The sequence below is a fragment of the Pseudophryne corroboree genome (genome assembly GCF_028390025.1).
Source record: "Pseudophryne corroboree isolate aPseCor3 chromosome 3 unlocalized genomic scaffold, aPseCor3.hap2 SUPER_3_unloc_64, whole genome shotgun sequence".
NCBI classification, from domain to species: domain Eukaryota; kingdom Metazoa; phylum Chordata; class Amphibia; order Anura; family Myobatrachidae; genus Pseudophryne; species Pseudophryne corroboree.
Genome location: NW_026967557.1, coordinates 514,285 through 541,849, shown reverse-complemented (window position 1 = coordinate 541,849; position 27,565 = coordinate 514,285). Strand labels below are relative to the sequence as shown.

Below are 27,565 nucleotides of genomic sequence, written 5' to 3'. Positions count from 1 at the left end.
GGTCTCATCCATTCTCAAAACAAGGAGTATAAATTGAATTGACCTTCATTTAGTATAAATTCTGCTTACTGATTCATCCTAGCATAAAAAATCGGTGGTGATGCTAAATCGTGCAGTGTGTGATGTGAAAAAGGAATATAAAGTGAAAAGTAATCATGGAAAGGGGAAAAGGAGGAAGAGGAAGGTTATGTATTTATATGTATAAAATATTGCATGTTATGCAATCTAGGTGAATGGTGCACAAACTAACCAAGGTGAATAATATTATGACTCCCACAGTTTAATAAGAGGGAGATAAGCTATAAACCAAAAAGGTGTGCGTGATAAAAGGGTGAAGAGACTACTGTGTACAGTGTACAGGTTTGTAATAAAGTGTAGACAGGTGGTGTTTGTTGAGGATAAAAAGGTGAGTATTGCTTATGGTATTCCAACATATTGGCCAAATGAATCATATGGTAGGATAATCTCTTTTATATCCATCCTTAGATAAATTCTGTTTACCTGGTAACAACTAAATGGAGACACCATTGTATCTTCATAATTTACTCGAAATTGAGTGTCCATATTCTGTTGAACGTTACCAAATGTTTAATTGAAATGACAAGATAGATATTACTTGTAATATTCCAGCAGATTGACCAGATAAATGATACAATCTTTTTTATCCCACCTTAGGTCGATTCAATTACACTAGTACAGCTAAATGAAGGCACTAGAATATGTTCACAAGATGCTAGGAATTAAGTGTCCATATTTCTAAAAACTGTATCAGTATACAGAGAGACTCATAAGTACGAACTATAGCTGTTAGCTTCATTCAGTCCTGCCGGGTGTAAACTGTTCAACATGAAAATCATTTTAGTTTCAAATCTCAGGAGTGCTTGGTCCACATCTCCCCCTCGGATTCCAAGTTGTATGTGTCTCATGCCAAACACTTCCAGGCCGGTGGGATCACTTTTGTGACATTTCTGAAAGTGTCGCGCTACAGATGTTAAGATTTTAAATCTGGCTTGGTCTTTATTGGCATTGCGTATGTTTCCAACATGTTCTAATATACGCACTTTAAGTGCTCTTGATGTTTTGCCGATATAGATCTTATCACATGGACATTTCATATGGTATACCACACCTATGGAGGTGCAGGTTATCAATGTGGGAATCATCCACTTTTTGTTGAATTTGTCAAGGAAACATTGGGTGGGAACCATGTATTGGCACGCTTTGCAATGGCCGCAACATCTTGATCCTTTTCTGTTGGATTTAACTCCTCTTATTTTTTGGAGATGACTATGAACAAGATGGTCCCTGATGTTACGTGACCTACGCCAGCTGGTCTGTACCTTTTTTGGTAAAATTGAGTTTAGATCATGATCAGTTTGGAGAATTGGCCAATGTTTTTGAAGAACATTATTGATCTCTCTCCAATGTACGTTAAAGGTGCCAATAAATCGTACTGGTTCTTCTTTCTGTACTTTGGGCTTGACTTTGAGAAGGGATTCACGGGGGTACCTTTCCACTTCCCGCACCGTTTTCTTAATGAGTGTTTTACTGTATCCTCTGTTTTGAAATCGGGTACTTAACTCATTTTGTCTCATATCAAATGTATCTGGTTCTGAGCAATTCCTTTTGGTACGGAGCAGTTCTCCTTTCGGTACTGCTTTAACTGTGGCTGGGAGATGTGAACTACTGGAGTGGAGAATACTGTTGGTTGCGGTATGTTTCCTGAAGATATCTGTAATGATTTTCCCCTCCTCATTAATCTGAATTGTTAGATCCAAGAAATTAATCCTGGATTGGCTGGCTTCATAGGTGAGCTTCAGATTGAGATCGTTAGTATTCAAGATTGCAAAGAACTGTTTCAATTCACTATACTGTCCCTCCCAGAGCATGAGAATGTCATCTATATATCGTAGATAGATAGATTAGGACATTATCCGTAAATATCTCCAATGCTTCCTGGAAGACTACTTCTTTTTCCCACCACCCCAGGTAGAGGTTAGCGTACGTGGGGGCACATGCTGTCCCCATCGCTGTCCCTCTAACCTGGAGGTAGTGGGATTCATTACAAGTGAAATAGTTCTTTGTTAGAATAAATTCTAACAACTGGATGAGAAAATCATTATGTTCACATGGTATTTCCATATCAAGGAAATATCTTGCTGCTTTTATCCCTTTGTCGTGGCTAATACTGGTGTATAAGCTCTCGACATCGCAAGATACTAACCACACACCAGGATTCACATTCAGATTCTGAAGCTTCAAGAGTACATCCATTGTGTCGCGTGTGTAGGAAGCTAATGAAGTGACATGTTTGCGTAGATGTTGGTCAACATAAATGCTGGCTTTTTCAGTCAAGCTTCCTTTCCCCGACACAATGGGTCTGCCTGGAGGTCTCATCTCGTTTTTATGGATCTTCGGGAGTAGGTATAACGTAGGGGTTCTAGGTTTTTCCATTTTCAAAAATTCAAAATCTTGTTTTTTAATGATGTCCTTATCAAAAGAGGTTTGGATCATTGCATTGTACTGTTTCAGAAATTTTTGGGTGGGATTAAAAATAAGTTTCTCGTAACATGTACGGTCTTCCAGTTGTTTTTGGATTTCTTCAAGGTACATGTTTCTTGGCCACAGTACTACATTCCCCCCTTTGTCTGAGGGTTTGACCAGGATTTCATCCCATTCAGCTATTTCTTGCAGTGCAATTCTTTCTCCCTGACTAATATTGTCTGGGTGTCTGCGTTTATGAAGAAATAGTTGATCTAAATCTTTAGATACCAAATCCTGATAAACTTGTACTGATGGACAGATCTTATAGTCAGGAAAGAACGTAGATCTTTTTTTGATCTTGTTCCTATCTGGTGGCAGAGACATATCATCATCCTTGGGTTCCTCATTGGCTAGATCTTCTAATATTTGAACCGCCAGGAGATCCTGTGAATTCAAAGTTACTCTATCAGTTTCAGAATCTGCCCATATAGGTTTCTGAGAGCTTTGGTTCACAAAGAATTTTTTAAGTAGAATTTTTCTCGTGAATAGGTGCAAGTCCTTTTCACATTCAAACCGGTCCAGATCTTGAACCGGGGAAAAGGAGAGACCTTCGCTTAAAATTCCAATTTGATCTGGGGTTAGAATTTTATCAGAGAGATTGACAATCCTCAAGGAGTCTCCCAGTGCTATTTCGGGACTGGCTATCGATATTTCCTGTCCCTTCTTTCCCTCGGCTCCTCTTGCCAGTCCAAAGAGTCTCTTTTCCTTCTGTTTCCCCTGCCCCCTCCTGATCTTCCTCCATCTATACTCGGGCCATCTCGTGTGTCTCTCGGGGTTTTGCCTAAAAAATCCCTCTTCTGTGTTCTATTGTAAGATACATTTTTGGCAGATTCCCCATCCGAGGAATCAACTTCGGAGGTGGAGTAGTTAGAGGATTGAGTGTTCTTATTTCTCATGGGGTGGGTATTCCACTTGAAGACTCTATTCATTGAAAAATCAGTTTTATCTCTTATAAATTTTCGTCTCTTCCTTTCAATTATTTCATTTTCATATTCCTCCAGTTCCTTTCTATATTTTTCATACCTCTGTTGGAACACATCTAAATTTTAAAAATTTTTAAGTCTATCTCCTAATTTGGAGATCTCTTGTGTCAGTTGTGTGAGTATAATGTCATCATGTTTGATGAGTATTTTAATAAGCTCCTTTGAGCAATTTAACAACGTATTCTCCCACTCTTTCTTCAGTTCATTATTGGCCAATTCATAAGCAGGAAAGAGTCTAGGTCGAAGACCCCTTGGTACCAAATCATTTTTCAAATATTTCTCAGAGGTTGTTCTATTCCAACAAAGCCTGCTCTGTTTCATTAAGGCCAATTTTAATCCAAATAAATCATCAGTCCAATCAGCTTGTAAGCTGGTATGTGATGCGGATGTATCATTGAAGACTGATTCCATGTCATTTCTCAATTTATCTCTCCTGTTTTCAAGATCTTTAGTGAGACTAAAATTAGACATTTTTGTCGTCACGGAAGGAGCCAATCAGGTCCTGTGTTACTAAAGTTGTTCTAATGTAAGAAAATGATATATATGGTCTGTAATAACCAAATGTAATTTATATTAGGTGCTAGATACTAAAGAAAGCTGGAAACCAACAATGCAAATTTTGGAAAGGAGAAAGAAAGTGTATCTGCACACTATGCGCACAATCAATTATTTGTATCGACTAGATGAACCCCATTGAAATATCTCACTCTAAAACTAGAGGTAAACTGTGGGGGTGCAGCCCATATGCAACTCAATTTAATGCAACCAAAAAGAGGGGAGAAAGGATGGGGGGAGGGACTCCAAGTAGTTGCTTAGTTGGGCGCACAAAATGAAATTCCTATTGATTTAATTACCTTAAAACTTAGCTTTTATTGCTTCACCTTCTAAAATGCCCCCTTTATATGGGGATTACACAGCAAAACATAGAGGTTAAAATTAATACAGAAATGGACATTGCACTTATTTTAGATGCCAGCCGGCAAATATCCCCCTGTGCATCTCTCATGTATAAGACTGCATCTTTTATATGCTCTATGGTTAGCAATATAGTGTCCCTGTCTAAGGTACCAATATTTTCCGACAGGGAATCTGACCACGCAGCTGCAGCACTGCACATCCATGCTGAAGCAGTAGCTGGTCTCAGTATAATACCTGAGTGTGTATATACAGACTTCAGGATCGCCTCCTGCTTCCTATCAGCAGGCTCCTTTAGGGCGGCCGTATCCGGAGACGGTAGTGCCACCTTTTTTGACAAGCGTGTGAGCGCTTTATCCACCCTAGGGGGTGTTTTCCAACGTGATCTATGCTCTGGCGGGAAAGGGTACGTCATTAGTAACCTTTTAGAAATTACCAATTTTTTATAAGGCGAAGCCCACGCTTCTTCACACACTTCATTTAATTCCTCAGATGAGGGAAAAACTACTGGTAGTTTCTTCTCCCCAAACATAATACCCTTTTTTGTGGTACCCGGGGTAATATCAGTAATGTGCAACACATTTTTCATTGCCTCAATCATGTAACGTGTGGCCCTATTGGAAGTTACATTTGTCTCATCGTCGTCGACACTGGAGTCAGTATCCGTATCGACATCTGTGTCTGCCATCTGAGGTAGCGGGCGTTTTAGAGCCCCTGATGGCTTTTGAGACGGCTGGGCAGGCACAGGCTGAGAAGCCGGCTGTCCCATGTCGTCAAACCTTTTATGTAAGGAGTTGACACTTTCACGTAATTCCTTCCATAAGTTCATCCACTCAGGTGTCGACCCTGCAGGGGGTGACATCACATTTACAGGCATCTGCTCCGCCTCCACGTAAGCCTCCTCATCATACATGTCGACACAGCCGTACCGACACACCGCACACACACAGGGAATGCTCTGACAGAGGATAGGACCCCACAAAGCCCTTTGGGGAGACAGAGAGAGAGAGTATGCCAGCACACACCAGAGCGCTATATAACACAGGGATCCCACTATAAATGAGTGTTTTTCCCTTATAGCTGCTTATATAATATATACTGCGCCTAAATTTAGTGCCCCCCCTCTCTTTTTTACCCTTTTGTATGCAGGACTGCAGGGGAGAGAGCCAGGTAGCGTCCTTCCAGCGGAGCTGTGAGGGAAAAATGGCGCCAGTGTGCTGAGGGAGATAGCCCCGCCCCTTTTTCGGAGGACTTTCTCCCGCTTTTTCTGGAAATCTGGCAGGGGTTAATTTACACCTATATAGCCTTTTGGACTATATATGGTGTATATTTGCCAGCCAAGGTGTCTTATTGCTGCTCAGGGCGTTCCCCCCAGCGCCCTGCACCCATCAGTGACCGGAGTGTGAGGTGTGCATGAGGAGCAATGGCGCACAGCTGCAGTGCTGTGCGCTACCTTGTTGAAGACTGAGAGTCTTCTGCCGCCGATTTTCTGGACCACTTCTTGCTTCTGGCTCTGTAAGGGAAGGCGGCGCGGCTCTGGGACCGGACGATCGAGGTCGGGCCCTGTGTTCAATCCCTCTGGAGCGAATGGTGTCCAGTAGCCTAAGAAGCCCAAGCTAGCTGCAAGCAGGTAGGTTCGCTTCTTCTCCCCTTAGTCCCTCGTAGCAGTGAGTCTGTTGCCAGCAGATCTCACTGAAAATAAAAAACCTAATTCTAACTTTCTTTCTAGCAGGCTCAGGAGAGCCACCTAGTGTGCATCCAGCTCAGCCGGGCACAAAAATCTGACTGAGGTCTGGAGGAGGGTCATAGTGGGAGGAGCCAGTGCACACCAGTTAGTCCTAAAGCTTTCTTTAGTCCCAGCATCCACTTAGGACGTCAGAGAAATCCTATTTTCTCATAAGTCCTAAAGGAATCTGGGGATGCTTCAAAACCATGGGGTTTATACCAATGCTCTAGAAAGGGCGGGAGAGTGCAGATGACTCTGCAGCACCGACTGATCAAACAAGAGGTCCTCCTCGGCCAGGGTATCAAACTTGTAAAACTTCACAAAGGTGTTTGAACCCGACCAAGTAGCAGCTCGGCAAAGTTGTAATGCCGAAACCCCTGGGGCAGCCGCCCAGAATGAGTCCACCTTTCTGGTAGAATGAGCTTTCACCGATTTCGTTAACGGCAACCCTGCCGTGGAATGAGCCTGCTGAATCGTATTACAGATACAGAGCCCCTGACGGTGTTTGAGACGCCTGAACAGGCACTAATTGATTTGCCGGCTGTCTCATGTCGTCAACAGTCTTTTGCAAAGTGCTGACGCTATCACGTAATTCCTTAAATAAGACCATCCAGTCAGGTGTCGACTCCCTAAGGGGTGACATCACTATTACCGGCAATTGCTCCGCCTCCACACCATTTTCCTCCTCATACATGTCGACACACACGTACCGACACACAGCACACACACAGGGAATGCTCTGATAGAGGACAGGACCCCACTAGCCCTTTGGGGAGACAGAGGGAGAGTTTGCCAGCACTCACCAGAGCGCTATAATATGTATAGGGACAAGTGTTTCTCCCTTATAGCTGCTATGTAGTTTATATATGCCAAATTAGTGCCCCCCCCTCTCTTTTTTACCCTGTTTCTGTAGTGCAGGACTGCAGGGGAGATTCAGGGAGACGTCCTTCCAGCGGAGCTGTGAGGGAAAATGGCGCTTGTGTGCTGAGGAGATAGGCTCCGCCCCCTTCTCGGCGGCCTTTTCTCCCGCTTTTTACAGAAAAACTGGCAGGAGTTAAATACATCCATATAGCCCAGGAGCTATATGTGATGTATATTTTGCCAAAAAAAGTGTTTATATTGCGTCTCAGGGCGCCCCCCCCCCCCAGCGCCCTGCACCCTCAGTGACCGGAGTGTGAAGTGTGCTGAGAGCAATGACGCACAGCTGCAGTGCTGTGCGCTACCTTTACTGAAGATAGGACTTCTTCTGCCGCTGATTTCTGGACCTCTTCTGTCTTCTGGCTCTGTAAGGGGGCCGGCGGCGCGGCTTCGGGACCCATCCATGGCTGGGCCTGTGATCGATCCCTCTGGAGCTAATGTCCAGTAGCCTAAGAAGCCCAATCCACTCTGCACGCAGGTGAGTTCGCTTCTTCTCCCCTTAGTCCCTCGATGCAGTGAGCCTGTTGCCAGCAGGACTCACTGAAAATAAAAAAACCTAAGTCTAAACTTTTACTCTAAGCAGCTCAGGAGAGCCACCTAGATTGCACCCTTCTCGGCCGGGCACAAAATTCTAACTGAGGCTTGGAGGAGGGTCATAGGGGGAGGAGCCAGTGCACACCAGCTAGTCTTAAAGCTTTTACTTTTTGTGCCGTGTCTCCTGCAGAGCCGCTATTCCCTTGGTCATTACGGAGTCCCAGCATCCACTTAGGACGTCAGAGAAAAGTGTTTATTACTCACCTGTGCTTATATCTGTAGGGATCTCCTCCTCCTTACACTGCTGATCACCCCTCACATACGTCTCTTCTTCTCCCTCTATATCTTCTGTCTTTATATCAGTCTCATATGTCTCTTCTTCTCCCTCTGTATCTTCTACCTTTATATCAGTCACATACGTCTCTTCTTCTCCCTCTGTATCTTCTGCCTTTATATCAGTCACATACGCCTCTTCTTCTCCCTCTATATCTTCTGCCTTTATATCAGTCACATACGTCTCTTCTTCTACCTTTGTTTTAATATCAGACAGACGTTGTGCCTAAAAAACAAACAAACACTCTAATGACATTTGCATACAGTCAGATTAAACTGAGGTGAAACAATATAATATCAGTGTATAAGACACAGCTCCTCTACAGATCATGTAGTTACAGTCACTTTGGTGTATGGGTGAGACCCTAAATCCCACCTACCTGATCCTCCTGTGGGATCCTGTGATTCTCCTCTGTACAATCCTAGGAATACAGAGGACGGGGACATCTCTCTGGGGTATCTCTGTTACTGGGCCCATCTGTAGGAGACACACAGTGACTGAGTACAGTGTATATAAGTGATTATCAGATGATGTGTGTATATAGGGGGCCCCCATACCTGCTCTCCCCTGTACAATACATGACAGTCTCCTCTTACCCAGTGATGTGAGGGGCCAGTGATTCTCCATCATCACGTCCTTGTACTGACCTCTGCGTTCCTCTATATACTCCCCCTCCTGCATGGAGACATAGACAGTGACAACCTGACACCTTATAGACACCTGACACACACAGTGATACAGTCATCACCCAGACACGTCCCCCGGTGTTACTGTATAATGTCTCATTCCCAGCAGTCACCTCTCCAGTCATCACCCAGACACGTCCCCTGGTGTTACTGTATAATGCCCCATTCCCAGCAGTCACCTCTCCAGCCATCACCCATACACATCCCCTGGTGTTACTGTATAATGTCCCATTCCCGGCAGTCACCTCTCCAGTCATCACCCAGACACATCCCCTGGTGTTACTGTATAATGTCCTATTCCCAGCAGTCCCCTCTCCAGTCATCACCCAGACACATCCCCTGGTGTTACTGTATAATGTCCCATTCCCAGCAGTCACCTCTCCAATCATCAACCAGACACGTCCCCCGGTGTTACTGTATAATGTCCCATTCCCAGCAGTCACCTCTCCAAACATCAACCAGACACGTCCCCCGGTGTTACTGTATATTGTCCCATTCCCAGCAGTCACCTCTCCAGTTATCACCCAGACACATCCCCTGTGTTACTGTATAATGCCCCATTCCCAGCAGCCACCTCTCCAGTCATCACCCGGACACATCCCCTGGTGTTACTGTATAATGCCCCATTCCCAGCAGTCACCTCTCCAGTCATCACCCGGACACATCCCCTGGTGTTACTGTATAATGCCCCATTCCCAGCAGTCACCTCTCCAGTCATCACCCAGACATATCCCCTGGTGTTACTGTATAAATGCCCCATTCCCAGCAGTCACCTCTCCAGTCATCACCCAGACACATCCCCTGGTGTTACTGTATAATGCCCCATTCCCAGCAGTCACCTCTCCAGTCATCACCCAGACACATCCCTTGGTGTTTCTGTATAATGTGCAATTCCCAACAGGCACCTCTCCAGTTATCACCCAGACACATTCCCCGATGTTACTGTATAATGTCCCATTCCCAGCAGTCACGTCTCCAGTCAACGCTCAGACATGTCCCCTTGTGTTACTGTATAATATCCAATTCCAAGAAGTCACCTCTCCAGTCATCAACCAGACATGTCCCTTGGTGTTACTGTATAATGTTCCATTCCCAGCAGTCACCTCTCCAGTCAACGCCCAGACACGTCCCCTGGTGTTACTGTATAATGCCCCATTACCAGCAGTTACCTTTCCAGTCATCACCCAGACACACCCCCTGGTGTTACTGTATAATGTTCCATTCCCAGCATTCACCTCTCCAGTCAGCAGCTGAATGATCTTGTTGGTGAGTTCCAGGATCTTCTGGTCACTGTGTCTCTCATGTATCAGTGAGTGAGGTGGAGGCACCGTAATGGGGCTCTGGGTTCTGCTTAGTCCTTCTGACAAACAGGGACGGCTGCTGGGTGTCTCACACTCATTGAATGTCTTCTTCACTACTGTGCAATCCTGCAAAATGGGGAAGGCATCAATATCACTATAAATACTGCCAGATCCCCTCACCTCCCCAGTCATGTCCCTGTATTATCACTATAGATATAAGTGATGTCACAGTGACACTCCCAGATCCCCTCACCTCCCCAGTCATGTACCTGTATTATCACTATAGATATAAGTGATGTCACTGTGATGCTCCCGCATCCCCTCACCTCCCCAGGCATGTCCCTGTATTACTATAGATATAAGTGATGTCACTGTGACGCTCCCAGATCCCCTCACCGCCCCAGTCATGTCCCCGTATTATTACTATAGATATAAGTGATGTCACTGTGACACTCCCAGATCCCCTCACCTCCCCAGTCATGTCCCTGTATTATTACTATAGCTATAAGTGTAGCTCCCTAGTATGATGCTATGATTTGTATGAGTGTAAATAAATGAAATTTATATGGTAGTTATATGCCCTTGAGGGTGATCCTATTTCAATGCACCCTGTACTATGGGATCAGCGGGACAGTGGGACTAGATGGGCACGAGGGGACTGGAGAAAATTCTTCTAGAAGCCCCCGCGCCAGGACAAAGTGGTGTTCGCGTGCTGGTGGAGGAAGATACAGCGTCCGAGGAGAGAGACCATTAACTGGAAAAAGGACTGACCGGTAAACGGAGTTTAGAGGCTGTGTGGTGCAGAGAGCGGAGAACGGGTGGTAGCGGGTGAGGTCCTGAGTCCCTGAGCCTGGCCTGAACTGGTGGTGTGACGGTGGCCTGACTACGAGCAGGGGCAGCTCAGCAGAAGAAACGGGGAGTGACCTGACCATGGAGACAGGAGATTTGGTCGTGCTGCACCGACCGAGTGTACCAGCGTACCGCTAGTTAGCGACAGAAAGTGACGGCTCCTCTAGGGTCACTGGGTGTCCCATTATACATAAGCAGCGGTGGTGGACAGTGAAAGACGTGCCCATCAGGTGGGTGGTCCTACGCAGTACAACAAAACGGGGGATGTGATACAGGAGGCGGCCAGCGTTGCTCAGTAAGGAGGAGGCAGAAGATATGGGGGGAGTAACGGCTGGACATCCAATTTGCATGAGTTGTAAGTGAAATTCCACCCCAGCACTCCGTACATGCCCAAGGAATGTTAATGGGATTTGGAGCAGCCCTAGGTGTAATATAGGGACGAACGCTGTGCACACACCCCTTAGTCCCGCTGCTGCGGAACCCGTAGTGAGACTGCTATTCATATACAGATAGGCCGGCACCATCTACGGTATCTGCGGAACCCGTAGTGAGACTGCTATTCATATACAGATAGGCCGGCACCATCTAAGGACACACTTGTGCGCGCGGGGGCAGGACACAGTTGTGCACACGCGCGTGGGGGCAGGACACATATGTGCACACGTGCGTGGGGGCAGGACACAGTTGTGCACACGCGCGCGGGGGCAGGACACAGTTATATACACACGCGCGCGGGGGCAGAACACAGTTATATACACTCGCACGCGGGGGCAGGACACAGTTATATACACACGCACGCGGGGGCAGGACACAGTTATATACACACGCACGCGGGGCAGGACACAGTTATATACACACGCACGCGGGGGCAGGACACAGTTATATACACACGCACGCGGGGGCAGGACACAGTTATATACACACGCACGCGGGGGCAGGACACAGTTATATACACACGCGGGGGCAGGACACAGTTATATACACACGCACGCGGGGGCAGGACACAGTTATATACACACGCACGCGGGGGCAGGACACAGTTATATACACACGCACGCGGGGGCAGGACACAGTTATATACACACGCGGGGGCAGGACACAGTTATATACACACGCACGCGGGGGCAGGACACAGTTATATACACACGCACGCGGGGGCAGGACACAGTTATATACACACGCAAGCGGGGGCAGGACACAGTTATATACACACGCACGCGGGGGCAGGACACAGTTATATACACACGCACGCGGGGGCAGGACACAGTTATATACACACGCGGGGGCAGGACACAGTTATATACACACGCGGGGGCAGGACACAGTTATATAAACACACGGGGGCAGGACACGGATATATAAACACGCGGGGGCAGGACACTGATATATACACACACGGGGGCAGGACAATGTTAGATACACACGCGGGGGCAGGACACTGTTATATACACACGCGGGGGCAGGACAATGTTATATACACACGCGGGGGCAGGACACTGTTATATACACATGCGGGGGCAGGACACTGTTATATACACACGCGGGGGCAGGACATTGTTATATACACACGCGAGGGCAGGACACTGTTATATACACACGCGGGGCAGGACACTTACATACACACGCGGGGGCAGGACACTTACATACACACGCGGGGGCAGGACACTGTTACATACACACGCGGGGGCAGGACACTGTTACATACACACGCGGGGGCAGGACACTGTTACATACACACGCGGGGGCAGGACACTGTTACATACACACGCGGGGGCAGGACACTGTTACATACACATGCGGGGGCAGGACACTGTTACATACACACGCGGGGGCAGGACACTGTTACATACACACGCGGGGGCAGGACACTGTTACATACACACGCGGGGGCAACACACGCGGGGGCAGGACACTGTTACATACACACGCAGGGGCAGGACACTGTTACATACACACGCGGGGGCAGGACACTGTTATATACACAAGCGGGGGCAGGACACTGTTATATACACACGCGGGGGCAGGACACTGTTACATACACACGCGGGGGCAGGACACGGTTACATACACACGCGGGGGCAGGACACGGTTACATACACACGCGGGGGCAGGACACTGTGTTAGGGTCTTCTGCCCTGTGCTGCCACGTCGTCATGGCAACCGGGAGACAAGTGCTAGTGGAGTAACCTGAGCGCAGCTGATACTCCGGTTCAGGTCTTTTGCTGTGCAGTGGTTGTGGGCTCTGTGCATGGCAGGGGATCCGGTGCTGGTTTTTGTGCTCACAGTCTGTGGGGTCTGAGTGGGGCGTGGACAGCACCTGCTTTGTGGGGCCTCTTTTCGGGGTAAGCAGATGCTGCTGAATCTTTGTTGGTTAGTCAGTTCATGATAGTTAGCCAGTACTGTGTAGCTTTGTATTTGTTTGTTGCTTACTGCAAATAGGCCTGGGGATTTGGTATTACACTCTGCCAATCCAGACCTAGCAGTAAGACTGGAGTCAGTCGTTTAGCTTGCTGGGGTTCTGTTACTACTCTGTGAACTTAGCAAGTTTGCAGCTGTATTCTAAGACTTGCCTGTCTAATCCTGTCTCACTGTGCTAGGTGTCAGGGGTCAGTTTAGTGGCAGTAAGCTGAACCTGTGCACTGCAAGTGAGAATTAGGATTGTGGATACTCTCCTTGTGTCTATCATTCCATCTCTGACCAAGGAGTTTACTGCCACACCCGTTGGTAACCCTTTAGGGTTTTGCTGTTGCCCTTAGCAACAGCATTTCAGGTTCTCTACGTATTAAAACACAACATCTTGCTTTTCCCATCTGAGCAGTTCTAATACAAGGGAGATACCCAGTTCCTTAGCCTCTGGGCTTCTCTGTTCACTTTGTGTGTATTTTGTTACCCTATCACCTTCTGTGTACGTTATGTCATAATCCCCAGTCTGTCTGTGAGTCCATTTGTTTTGCATAACAGTTCAAACACCAGTACATTCCTGCAGGCACTGGAGTGCATAACAGTCCTGACACCAGTACTTTCCTGCAGGCACTGGTGTGCATAACATATTCAGCAGCCTAATACTCCTGTTGAAATTTTGTGGGAATATGGAGCATACCCCTCAAAATACGTTGCAACAGGTGGTCGATCAGGTGCAGGTCCTGACTCGACAATTTAATGATTTGTCCATTAAAATGCACACCTCCCAGGCTGCTGGCGGAGCTCCCGCAGCAGCAGCACCTGCAGGGGTTAAGGAGCCGAAAGTAAATCTCCCGGATCGTTTTTCTGGAGATCGCTCGCAGTTCTTTTGTTTCAAGGAGAGCTGCAAGCTATACTTCCGGCTTAGGCCTCAGTCTTCTGGGTCGGAGATTCAGCGGGTGGGCATAGTGATTTCCTTGCTACAAGGAGACCCACAGGTCTGGGCATATGGGTTGCAGTCTGACTGTCCGTCGCTTAAAAGTGTTGATGCTTTTTTTACGGCACTGGGCATGTTGTATGATGACCCTGACAAGACGGCCTCAGCCGAGGCTCAGATTTCGATCCTTAAGCAAGGGCGAAGGCCAGTTGAGGTTTACTGTACGGAGTTTCGGAGGTTGGCCCATGATACCCAGTGGAATGACCCAGCCCTGAGACACCAGTACCGAAGAGGTCTTTCTAACCAGATAAAGGACCAACTGGTACAATATCCCTTGCCTGATAGCTTGGATCAGCTCATGCAGTTATCCATCCGGGTGGATAGACGGCTGAGAGAGCGTAGGCTTGAAAGGGAGACTGAGATTTCCTTCCTTCCCAAGGGAACCTCAGACTCTGAGGAATTTTCCGAGGAGCCTATGCAGATTGGGGCTACCTGCCTCTCCTCGCGTGAGAAGACGCGGAGGAGACAGCAGGGGTTGTGTTTGTACTGTGGGAATAAAGGTCATGTGGTAGTATCATGCCCAGAAAAGCCGGAAAGCTTCAGGGCCTGAGGGTGATGGGAAATATCCTGTCAGGCCAGAAGTCAGAATTTCCCAAGAAGACTTTTATCATTCCGGTGACCTTGAAGATCCTCGGTCAAACTGTCAAGACTGAGGCCTTTGTGGACAGTGGGGCCGACGGGGTTTTTATGGACCGCCAATTCGCCCTGAAACACTCTGTTCCCTTAGTACCCTTGGCATCGGAAATTGAGATTTGTGGGTTAAACGGGGAACCATTATCCCAAGGTAAAATTACCTCTTGCACTAGCCAGATTTCTTTGTTTATTGGAGCCACACACTCTGAAAAATTGTCCTTTTATGTGACTGTCTGTACTTTTGCCCCATTGGTGTTGGGGTTACCCTGGTTAAGGGCCCACAATCCTCAATTTGACTGGGTCTCTGGGGAGATTCTTAGTTGGGGTACTGATTGTTTCAGGAGTTGCTTGAGCCTTCCAGTCAGGCTCTCGCAGCTAAGTTTGCCAGGATTGCCAGGGTGTTATGCAGATTTTGCGGACGTGTTCTCCAAAAAAGTTGCAGAGGTACTACCTCCCCATCGCCCCTATGACTGTGCCATTGATTTGTTGTCAAATGCTAAGCTTCCCAAGAGCAGGTTGTACTCCCTGTCACGTCCTGAGACTCAGGCTATGGCAGAGTACATTCAGGAGAACTTGCCTAAGGGATTTATCAGACCTTCACAGTCTCCAGTTGGGTCGGGGTTCTTTTTCGTGGGTAAAAAGGACGGTTCGTTGCGACCCTGCATCGACTTCAGGGAATTGAACAGTATCACGATTAAAAACTCATACCCACTGCCTCTCATTTCGGTCTTGTTTGACCAGCTTCGTACTGCCACCATTTTTTCTAAGATTGACCTACGCGGTGCGTACAATCTAATCCGAATAAGAGAGGGGGATGAATGGAAGACTGCCTTTAATACCCACTCAGGGCATTATGAATATTTGGTGATGCCTTTTGGGCTCTGTAATGCTCCGGCAGTCTTCCAGGATTTCATGAATGATGTGCTCAGGGAATATTTGGATAGATTCTTAGTTGTATACTTAGATGACATCCTAATCTTCTCCCATTCCCTGGAGGAACATCGGAAGCATGTACGCTTAGTCCTCCAGAAACTCAGAGACCACCGGCTTGGGGCGAAGCTGGAGAAGTGCGAATTTGAAGTTCAGCAAATCGCATTTCTAGGATATATTATCTCCCCAGAAGGTTTCCAAATGGAGGGTTCCAAGGTACAGGCAGTCCTGGATTGGGTGCAGCCCACTAGTTTGAAGGCGCTTCAGCGTTTCCTGGGCTTTGCGAATTTTTATAGACGATTTATCGCTGGATTTTCGTCTATAGTGGCGCCCTTGGTGGCACTCACTAAGAAAGGGGCGGATGTTGCTCACTGGTCTTGTGAGGCTAAAGCGGCTTTTGCCCGTCTCAAAAGGGCATTTGTTTCGGCCAAGGTGCAGCGACACCCAGATCCAGAGCGTCCTTTTGTGGTGGAGGTGGATGCCTCTGAGATGGGTATTGGGGCAGTGCTTTCTCAGATGGGAGTGTCTGATAATCGCCTTCATCCCTGTGCTTACTTTTCCCGTAAATTTTCGCCTGCCGAGATGAATTATGACGTGGGTAACCGGGAATTGTTGGCTATTAAGGATGCACTCGAGGAGTGGAGACACTGGCTTGAGGGGGCTAAGTTTGTGGTCTCAATTCTCACTGACCATAAGAATCTGGCATATTTAGAGTCAGCGAAGCGTCTCAATGCCAGGCAGGCACGATGGGCTTTGTTTTTTGCTCGCTTTCATTTTTTGATAACATATCGCCCTGGGTCAAAAAACATCAAGGCTGATGCGCTCTCGCTGAGTTTTGCTCCAATCCAGGAGACCACCGAGGAGCCGTTGCCCATTGTTTCCCCATCATGTATTAAAGTGGGCATTACCCAGGACCTCTTATCATTAGTCCTTAGAGCACAGGAGCAGGCTCCTCCAGACCTTCCGGTAGGTCTTTTGTTTGTGCCTCCTAGGTTAAGACAGCGAGTGTTCCTGGAATTCCATGCCAAGAAGTCTGCAGGTCACCCGGGTATTGCCAGAACTCGGGAGTTGCTATCTAGGGCGGTGTGGTGGCCCTCGGTGGCTAAGGATGTGGATCAGTGGGTTCGAGCATGTGACATCTGTGCCCGAAATAAGACTCCTAGAGGGGTTCCTGTTGGCCCATTACATCCACTCTCTATCCCATCTAAGCCATGCACCCACATTTCAATGGATTTTGTGGTGGACTTGCCCAAATCCTCGGGGGATGACAGCCATCTGGGTTGTCGTTGACAGGTTTTCGAAGATGGCGCACTTCGTTCCACTGGTTGGGCTGCCATCGGCCAGACGCCTGTCTGAATTATTTATGCTGCATGTTGTGTGTCTCCACGGGTTGCCACTTGATGTGGTCTCTGACCGCGGATCCCAGTTTGTGGCCAAATTCTGGAGGGCATTTTGTTCCGATCTCCAGATTTCTATCAGCTTGTCGTCAGGCTACCATCCGCAGTCTAATGGGCAGACTGAAAGGGTGAACCAGTCCTTGGAGCAGTTCCTCAGGTGTTATGTCTCCAAGTGTCAGACTGACTGGGTTGCTCATCTGTCAATGGCGGAGTTTGCCTATAACAACGCGGCTCACTCTGCTACAGGGATCTCTCCCTTCCTTTGTGTGTATGGGCATCATCCTAAGGCCAATTCTTTTGACCCCCTGGACTCCACGCCTGGTGGTTCCTCTGTGGTTTCGGTCCTTAGAGGTATTTGGCGGAAAGTGAAGAAAGCCCTTGTGTCTGTGTCATTAGTGACCAAAAGGGTTTTTGATAAGCGGAAAAGACCCTGCAGCTTCAAATTAGGAGACTTCGTCTGGTTGTCTACCAAGAATTTGAAGTTGAGACAGCCATCTCATAAGTTAGGCCCCCGGTTCATCGGCCCTTATAAGATCACCAGGGTTATCAATCCGGTGGCATTTCAGTTAGATCTGCCCCGTTCTTTGGGTATCAATAAAACATTTCATTGTTCCCTTTTAAAACGGGCGATTAGTAATCCTTCTTCCAGTGGAAGACCTTCCCCTCTTCTGATACGTGGCCAGAGGGAGTTTGTTGTTGAAAGGATTCTTGACTCCAAGGTGGTTCGGGGTCGGCTGTCATTTTTGGTGCACTGGAAGGGGTATGGCCCGGAGGAGCGGTCGTGGGTGCGCAGTTGTGATCTTCATGCCCCCAGACTGATACGCTCTTTCTTCTCGCAGTTCCCCGATAAACCCGGTGGTAGGGGTTCTTTGACCCCTCGTCAGATGGGGGGTACTGTTAGGGTCTCCTGCCCTGTGCTGCCACGTTGTCATGGCAACCGGGAGACAAGTGCTAGCGGAGTAACCTGAGCGCAGCTGATACTCCGGTTCGGGTCTTTTGCTGTGCAGTGGTTGTGGGCTCTGTGCATGGCAGGGGATCCGGTGCTGGTTTTTGTGCTCACAGTCTGTGGGGTCTGAGTGGGGCGTGGACAGCACCTGCTTTGTGGGGCCTCTTTTCGGGGTAAGCAGATGCTGCTGAATCTTTGTTGGTTAGTCAGTTTCTGAAAGTTAGCCGGTACTGTGTAGCTTTGTATTTGTTTGTTGCTTACTGCAAATAGGCCTGGGGATTTGGTATTACACTCTGCCAATCCAGACCTAGCAGTAAGACTGGAGTCAGTCGTTTAGCTTGCTGGGGTTCTGTTACTACTCTGTGAACTTAGCAAGTTTGCGGCTGTATTCTAAGACTTGCCTGTCTAATCCTGTCTCACTGTGCTAGGTGTCAGGGGTCAGTTTAGTGGCAGTAAGCTGAACCTGTGCACTGCAAGTGAGAATTAGGATTGTGGAGACTCTCCTTGTGTCTATCATTCCATCTCTGACCAAGGAGTTTACTGCCACACCCGTTGATAACCCTTTAGGGTTTTGCTGTTGCCCTTAGCAACAGCATTTCGGGTTCTCTACGTATTAAAACACAACATCTTGCTTTTCCCATCTGAGCAGTTCTAATACAAGGGAGATACCCAGTTCCTTAGCCTCTGGGCTTCTCTGTTCACTTTGTGTGTATTTTGTTACCCTATCACCTTCTGTGTATGTTATGTCATATTCCCCAGTCTGTCTGTGAGTCCATTTGTTTTGCATAACAGTTCAAACACCAGTACATTCCTGCAGGCACTGGAGTGCATAACAGTCCTGACACCAGTACTTTCCTGCAGGCACTGGTGTGCATAACACACTGTTACATATACACGCGGGGGCAGGACACTGTTACATACACACGCTGGGGCAGGACACTGTTACATACACACGCGGGAGCAGGACACAGTTATATACACACACGGGGGCAGGACACAGTTATATACACACGCGGGGGCAGGACACAGTTATATAAACACACGGGGGCAGGACACTGATATATACACACGCAGGGGCAGGACACTGTTATATACAAACGCGGGGGCAGGACACTGTTATATACACACGCGGGGGCAGGACACTGTTATATACACACACGGGGTCAGGACAATGTTATATACACACGCGGGGGCAGGACAATGTTATATACACACGCGGGGGCAGGACACTGTTATATACACATGCGGGGGCAGGACACTGTTATATACACACGCGAGGGCAGGACACTGTTATATACACACGCGGGGGCAGGACACTGTTATATACACACGCGGGGGCAGGACACAGTTATATACACACGCGAGGGCAGGACACTGTTATATACACACGCGGGGGCAGGATACTTACATACACACGCGGGGGCAGGACTGTTACATACACACGCGGGGGCAGGACACTGTTATATACACACGCGGGGGCAGGACACTTACATACACACGCGGGGGCAGGACACTGTTACATACACACGCGGGGGCAGGACACTGTTACATACACACGCGGGGGAAGGACACTGTTACATACACACGCGGGGGCAGGACACTGTTACATACACACGCGGGGGAAGGACACTGTTATATACACACGTGGGGGCAGGACACTGTTACATACACACGCGGGGGCAACACACGCGGGGGCAGGACACTGTTACATACACACGCAGGGGCAGGACACTGTTACATACACACGCGGGGGCAGGACACTGTTATATACACACGCGGGGGCAGGGCACTGTTACATATACACGCGGGGGCAGGACACTGTTACATACACACGCGGGGCAGGACACTGTTACATACACACGCGGGGGCAGGACACAGTTATATACACACGCGGGGGCAGGACACAGTTATATAAACACACGGGGGCAGGACACGGATATATAAACACGCGGGGGCAGGACACTGATATATACACACGCGGGGGCAGGACACGCGGGGGCAGGACACTGATATATACACACGCAGGGGGAGGACACTGTTATATACACACGCGGGGGCAGAACACTGTTATATACACACGCGGGGGCAGGACAATGTTATATACACACGCGGGGGCAGGACAATGTTATATACACACGCGGGGGCAGGACACTGTTATATACACATGCGGTGGCAGGACACTGTTATATACACACGCTGGGGCAGGACACTGTTATATACACACGCGGGGGCAGGACACTGTTATATACACACGCGGGGGCAGGACACTTACATACACACGCGGGGGCAGGACACTTACTTACACACGCGGGGGCAGGACACTGTTATATACACACGCGGGGGCAGGACACTTACATACACACGCGGGGGCAGGACACTGTTACATACACACGCGGGGGCAGGACACTTACATACACACGCGGGGGCAGGACACTGTTACATACACACGCGGGGGCAGGACACTGTTACATACACATGCGGGGGCAGGACACTGTTAAATACACACGCGGGTGCAGGACACAGTTACATACACACGTGGGGGCAGGACATTGTTACATACACACGCGGGGGCAACACACGCGGGGGCAGGACACTGTTACATACACACGCAGGGGCAGGACACTGTTACATACACACGCGGGGGCAGGACACTGTTATATACACAAGCGGGGGCAGGACACTGTTATATACACACGCGGGGGCAGGACACTGTTACATACACACGCGGGGACAGGACACGGTTACATACACACGCGGGGGCAGGACACTGTTACATACACACGCGGGGGCAGGGCACTGTTACATATACACGCGGGGGCAGGACACTGTTACATACACACACGGGGCAGGACACTGTTACATACACACGCGGGGCAGGACACAGTTATATATACACGCGGGGCAGGACACAGTTATATATACACGCGGAGCAGGACACAGTTATATATACACGCGGGGCAGGACACATTTATATATACACGCGGGGCAGGACACAGTTACACACACGTGGAGCAGGACACAGTTATACACACGCGGGGCAGGACACAGTTATATATACCCACGGGGCAGGACACAGTTATACACACGCGGGACAGGACACAGTTATACACACGCGGGGCAGGACACAGTTATACACACGCGGGGCAGGACACAGTTATACACACGCGGGGCAGGACACAGTTATACACACGCGGGGCAGGACACAGTTATATATACACGTGGGGCAGGACACAGTTATACACACGGGGGGCAGGACACAGTTATACACACGCGGGGCAGGACACAGGTACACACACGCGGGGCAGGACACAGTTATATATACACGCGGGGCAGGACACAGTTATACACAAGGGGGGCAGGACTAAGTTATACACACGCGGGGGCAGGACGCAGTTATATACACAAGCGGGGGCAGGACACAGTTATATACACACGCGGGGGCAGGACACAGTTATATACACACGCGGGGGCAGGACACCGTTATATACACACGCGGGGGCAGGACACCGTTATATACACACGCGGGGGCAGGACACAGTTATACACACACGCGGGGGCAGGACACAGTTATATACACACGCGGGGGCAGGACACAGTTATATACACACGCGGGGGCAGGACACCGTTATATACACACGCGGGGCAGGACACAGTTATACACACGCGGGGCAGGACACAGTTATATATACACGCACGCGGGAGCAGGATACAGTTATATACACACGCACGCGGGGGCAGGACACAGTTATATACACACGCACGCGGGGGCAGGACACAGTTATATACACACGCACGCGGGGGCAGGACACGGATATATAAACACACGGGGGCAGGACACTGATATATACACACGCGGGGGCAGGACACGCGGGGGCAGGACACTGATATATACACACGCAGGGGCAGGACACTTATATACACACGCGGGGGCAGGACACTGTTATATACACACGCGGGGGCAGGACACTGTTATATACACACGCGGGGGCAGGACACTGTTACATACACATGCGGGGGCAGGACACTGTTAAATACACACGCGGGTGCAGGACACAGTTACATACACACGTGGGGGCAGGACATTGTTACATACACACGCGGGGGCAACACACGCGGGGGCAGGACACTGTTACATACACACGCAGGGGCAGGACACTGTTACATACACACGCGGGGGCAGGACACTGTTATATACACAAGCGGGGGCAGGACACTGTTATATACACACGCGGGGGCAGGACACTGTTACATACACACGCGGGGACAGGACACGGTTACATACACACGCGGGGGCAGGACACTGTTACATACACACGCGGGGGCAGGGCACTGTTACATATACACGCGGGGGCAGGACACTGTTACATACACACGCGGGGCAGGACACTGATATATACACACGCAGGGGGAGGACACTGTTATATACACACGCGGGGGCAGGACACTGTTATATACACACGCGGGGGCAGGACAATGTTATATACACACGCGGGGGCAGGACAATGTTATATACACACGCGGGGGCAGGACACTGTTATATACACATGCGGTGGCAGGACACTGTTATATACACACGCGGGGGCAGGACACTGTTATATACACACGCGGGGGCAGGACACTGTTATATACACACGCGGGGGCAGGACACTTACATACACACGCGGGGGCAGGACACTTACTTACACACGCGGGGGCAGGACACTGTTATATACACACGCGGGGGCAGGACACTTACATACACACGCGGGGGCAGGACACTGTTACATACACACGCGGGGGCAGGACACTTACATACACACGCGGGGGCAGGACACTGTTACATACACACGCGGGGGCAGGACACTGTTACATACACATGCGGGGGCAGGACACTGTTAAATACACACGCGGGTGCAGGACACAGTTACATACACACGTGGGGGCAGGACATTGTTACATACACACGCGGGGGCAACACACGCGGGGGCAGGACACTGTTACATACACACGCAGGGGCAGGACACTGTTACATACACACGCGGGGGCAGGACACTGTTATATACACAAGCGGGGGCAGGACACTGTTATATACACACGCGGGGGCAGGACACTGTTACATACACACGCGGGGACAGGACACGGTTACATACACACGCGGGGGCAGGACACTGTTACATACACACGTGGGGGCAGGGCACTGTTACATATACACGCGGGGGCAGGACACTGTTACATACACACACGGGGCAGGACACTGTTACATACACACGCGGGGCAGGACACAGTTATATATACACGCGGGGCAGGACACAGTTATATATACACGCGGAGCAGGACACAGTTATATATACACGCGGGGCAGGACACATTTATATATACACGCGGGGCAGGACACAGTTACACACACGTGGAGCAGGACACAGTTATACACACGCGGGGCAGGACACAGTTATATATACCCACGGGGCAGGACACAGTTATACACACGCGGGACAGGACACAGTTATACACACGCGGGGCAGGACACAGTTATACACACGCGGGGCAGGACACAGTTATACACACGCGGGGCAGGACACAGTTATACACACGCGGGGCAGGACACAGTTATATATACACGTGGGGCAGGACACAGTTATACACACGGGGGGCAGGACACAGTTATACACACGCGGGGCAGGACACAGGTACACACACGCGGGGCAGGACACAGTTATATATACACGCGGGGCAGGACACAGTTATACACAAGGGGGGCAGGACTAAGTTATACACACGCGGGGGCAGGACGCAGTTATATACACAAGCGGGGGCAGGACACAGTTATATACACACGCGGGGGCAGGACACAGTTATATACACACGCGGGGGCAGGACACCGTTATATACACACGCGGGGGCAGGACACCGTTATATACACACGCGGGGGCAGGACACAGTTATACACACACGCGGGGGCAGGACACAGTTATATACACACGCGGGGGCAGGACACAGTTATATACACACGCGGGGGCAGGACACCGTTATATACACACGCGGGGCAGGACACAGTTATACACACGCGGGGCAGGACACAGTTATATATACACGCACGCGGGAGCAGGATACAGTTATATACACACGCACGCGGGGGCAGGACACAGTTATATACACACGCACGCGGGGGCAGGACACAGTTATATACACACGCACGCGGGGGCAGGACACGGATATATAAACACACGGGGGCAGGACACTGATATATACACACGCGGGGGCAGGACACGCGGGGGCAGGACACTGATATATACACACGCAGGGGCAGGACACTTATATACACACGCGGGGGCAGGACACTGTTATATACACACGCGGGGGCAGGACACTGTTATATACACACGCGGGGGCAGGACACTGTTACATACACATGCGGGGGCAGGACACTGTTAAATACACACGCGGGTGCAGGACACAGTTACATACACACGTGGGGGCAGGACATTGTTACATACACACGCGGGGGCAACACACGCGGGGGCAGGACACTGTTACATACACACGCAGGGGCAGGACACTGTTACATACACACGCGGGGGCAGGACACTGTTATATACACAAGCGGGGGCAGGACACTGTTATATACACACGCGGGGGCAGGACACTGTTACATACACACGCGGGGACAGGACACGGTTACATACACACGCGGGGGCAGGACACTGTTACATACACACGCGGGGGCAGGGCACTGTTACATATACACGCGGGGGCAGGACACTGTTACATACACACGCGGGGCAGGACACTGTTACATACACACGCGGGGCAGGACACAGTTATATATACACGCGGGGCAGGACACAGTTATATATACACGCGGAGCAGGACACAGTTATATATACACGCGGGGCAGGACACATTTATATATACACGCGGGGCAGGACACAGTTACACACACGTGGAGCAGGACACAGTTATACACACGCGGGGCAGGACACAGTTATATATACCTACGGGGCAGGACACAGTTATACACACGCGGGACAGGACACAGTTATACACACGCGGGGCAGGACACAGTTATACACACGCGGGGCAGGACACAGTTATACACACGCGGGGCAGGACACAGTTATACACACGCGGGGCAGGACACAGTTATACACACGCGGGGCAGGACACAGTTATATATACACGTGGGGCAGGACACAGTTATACACACGGGGGGCAGGACACAGTTATACACACGGGGGGCAGGACACAGGTACACACACGCGGGGCAGGACACAGTTATATATACACGCGGGGCAGGACACAGTTATACACAAGGGGGGCAGGACTAAGTTATACACACGCGGGGGCAGGACGCAGTTATATACACAAGCGGGGGCAGGACACAGTTATATACACACGCGGGGGCAGGACACAGTTATATACACACGCGGGGGCAGGACACCGTTATATACACACGCGGGGGCAGGACACAGTTATATATACACGCGGAGCAGGACACAGTTATATATACACGCGGGGCAGGACACATTTATATATACACGCGGGGCAGGACACAGTTACACACACGTGGAGCAGGACACAGTTATACACACGCGGGGCAGGACACAGTTATATATACCTACGGGGCAGGACACAGTTATACACACGCGGGACAGGACACAGTTATACACACGCGGGGCAGGACACAGTTATACACACGCGGGGCAGGACACAGTTATACACACGCGGGGCAGGACACAGTTATACACACGCGGGGCAGGACACAGGTACACACACGCGGGGCAGGACAGTTATATATACACGCGGGGCAGGACACAGTTATACACACGGGGGGCAGGACTAAGTTATACACACGCGGGGGCAGGACGCAGTTATATACACAAGCGGGGGCAGGACACAGTTATATACACACGCGGGGGCAGGACACAGTTATATACACACGCGGGGGCAGGACACCGTTATATACACACGCGGGGGCAGGACACAGTTATATACACACGCGGGGGCAGGACACAGTTATATACACACGCGGGGGCAGGACACAGTTATATACACACGCGGGGGCAGGACACCGTTATATACACACGCGGGGCAGGACACAGTTATACACACGCGGGGCAGGACACAGTTATATATACACGCACGCGGGAGCAGGATACAGTTATATACACACGCACGCGGGGGCAGGACACAGTTATATACACACGCACGCGGGGGCAGGACACAGTTATATACACACGCACGCGGGGGCAGGACACGGATATATAAACACACGGGGGCAGGACACTGATATATACACACGCGGGGGCAGGACACGCGGGGGCAGGACACTGATATATACACACGCAGGGGCAGGACACTTATATACACACGCGGGGGCAGGACACTGTTATATACACACGCGGGGGCAGGACACTGTTATATACACACACGGGGGCAGGACAATGTTATATACACACGCGGGGGCAGGACAATGTTATATACACATGCGGGGGCAGGACACTGTTATATACACATGCGGGGGCAGGACACTGTTATATACACACGCGGGGGCAGGACACTGTTATATACACACGCAAGGGCAGGACACTGTTATATACACACGCGGGGGCAGGACACTTACATACACACGCGGGGGCAGGACACTTACATACACACGCGGGGGCAGGACACTGTTACATACACACGCGGGGGCAGGACACTGTTACATACACACGCGGGGGCAGGACACTGTTACATACACACGCGGGGGCAGGACACTGTTACATACACACGCGGGGCAGGACACTGTTACATACACACGCAGGGGCAGGACACTGTTACATACACACGCGGGGGCAGGACACTGTTATATACACACGCGGGGCAGGGCACTGTTACATATACACGCGGGGGCAGGACACTGTTACATACACACGCGGGGCAGGACACTGTTACATACACACGCGGGGGCAGGACACAGTTACATACACACGCGGGGGCAGGACACAGTTATATACACACGCGGGGGCAGGACACAGTTATATAAACACACGGGGGCAGGACACGGATATATAAACACGCGGGGGCAGGACACTGATATATACACACGCGGGGGCAGGACACGCGGGGGCAGGACACTGATATATACACACGCAGGGGGAGGACACTGTTATATACACATGCGGGGGCAGGACACTGTTATATACACACGCGGGGGCAGGACACTGTTATATACACACGCGAGGGCAGGACACTGTTATATACACACGCGGGGGCAGGACACTTACATACACACGCGGGGGCAGGACACTTACATACACACGCGGGGGCAGGACACTGTTACATACACACGCGGGGGCAGGGCACTGTTACATATACACGCGGGGGCAGGACACTGTTACATACACACGCGGGGCAGGACACTGTTACATACACACGCGGGGCAGGACACTGTTACATACACACGCGGGGCAGGACACAGTTATATATACACGCGGGGCAGGACACAGTTATA

The 27,565-nt window shown here is 50.0% G+C and overlaps 2 protein-coding genes across 5 annotated transcripts in view; one reads left to right on the top strand and one right to left on the bottom strand.

The window, feature by feature from the left end:
- LOC134984570 (oocyte zinc finger protein XlCOF7.1-like) overlaps positions 1 to 27,565 on the top strand; it is a 326,662-nt gene that overhangs the window by 79,100 nt on the left and 219,997 nt on the right. The window lies entirely within an intron of this gene.
- The window catches only part of LOC134984566 (oocyte zinc finger protein XlCOF6-like), a 191,900-nt gene that overhangs the window by 147,965 nt on the left and 16,370 nt on the right, over positions 1 to 27,565 (bottom strand). For all 4 annotated transcript variants that reach the window (XM_063950121.1, XM_063950122.1, XM_063950123.1 and 1 more), the window contains exons 2-5: positions 9,876 to 10,067; positions 8,551 to 8,629; positions 8,334 to 8,431; positions 7,885 to 8,179 (exon numbers count right to left, since the gene is read on the bottom strand). The gene's annotated coding sequence lies outside the window, so the exon portion shown is untranslated. The remainder of the gene's footprint in view (positions 1 to 7,884; positions 8,180 to 8,333; positions 8,432 to 8,550; positions 8,630 to 9,875; positions 10,068 to 27,565) is intronic.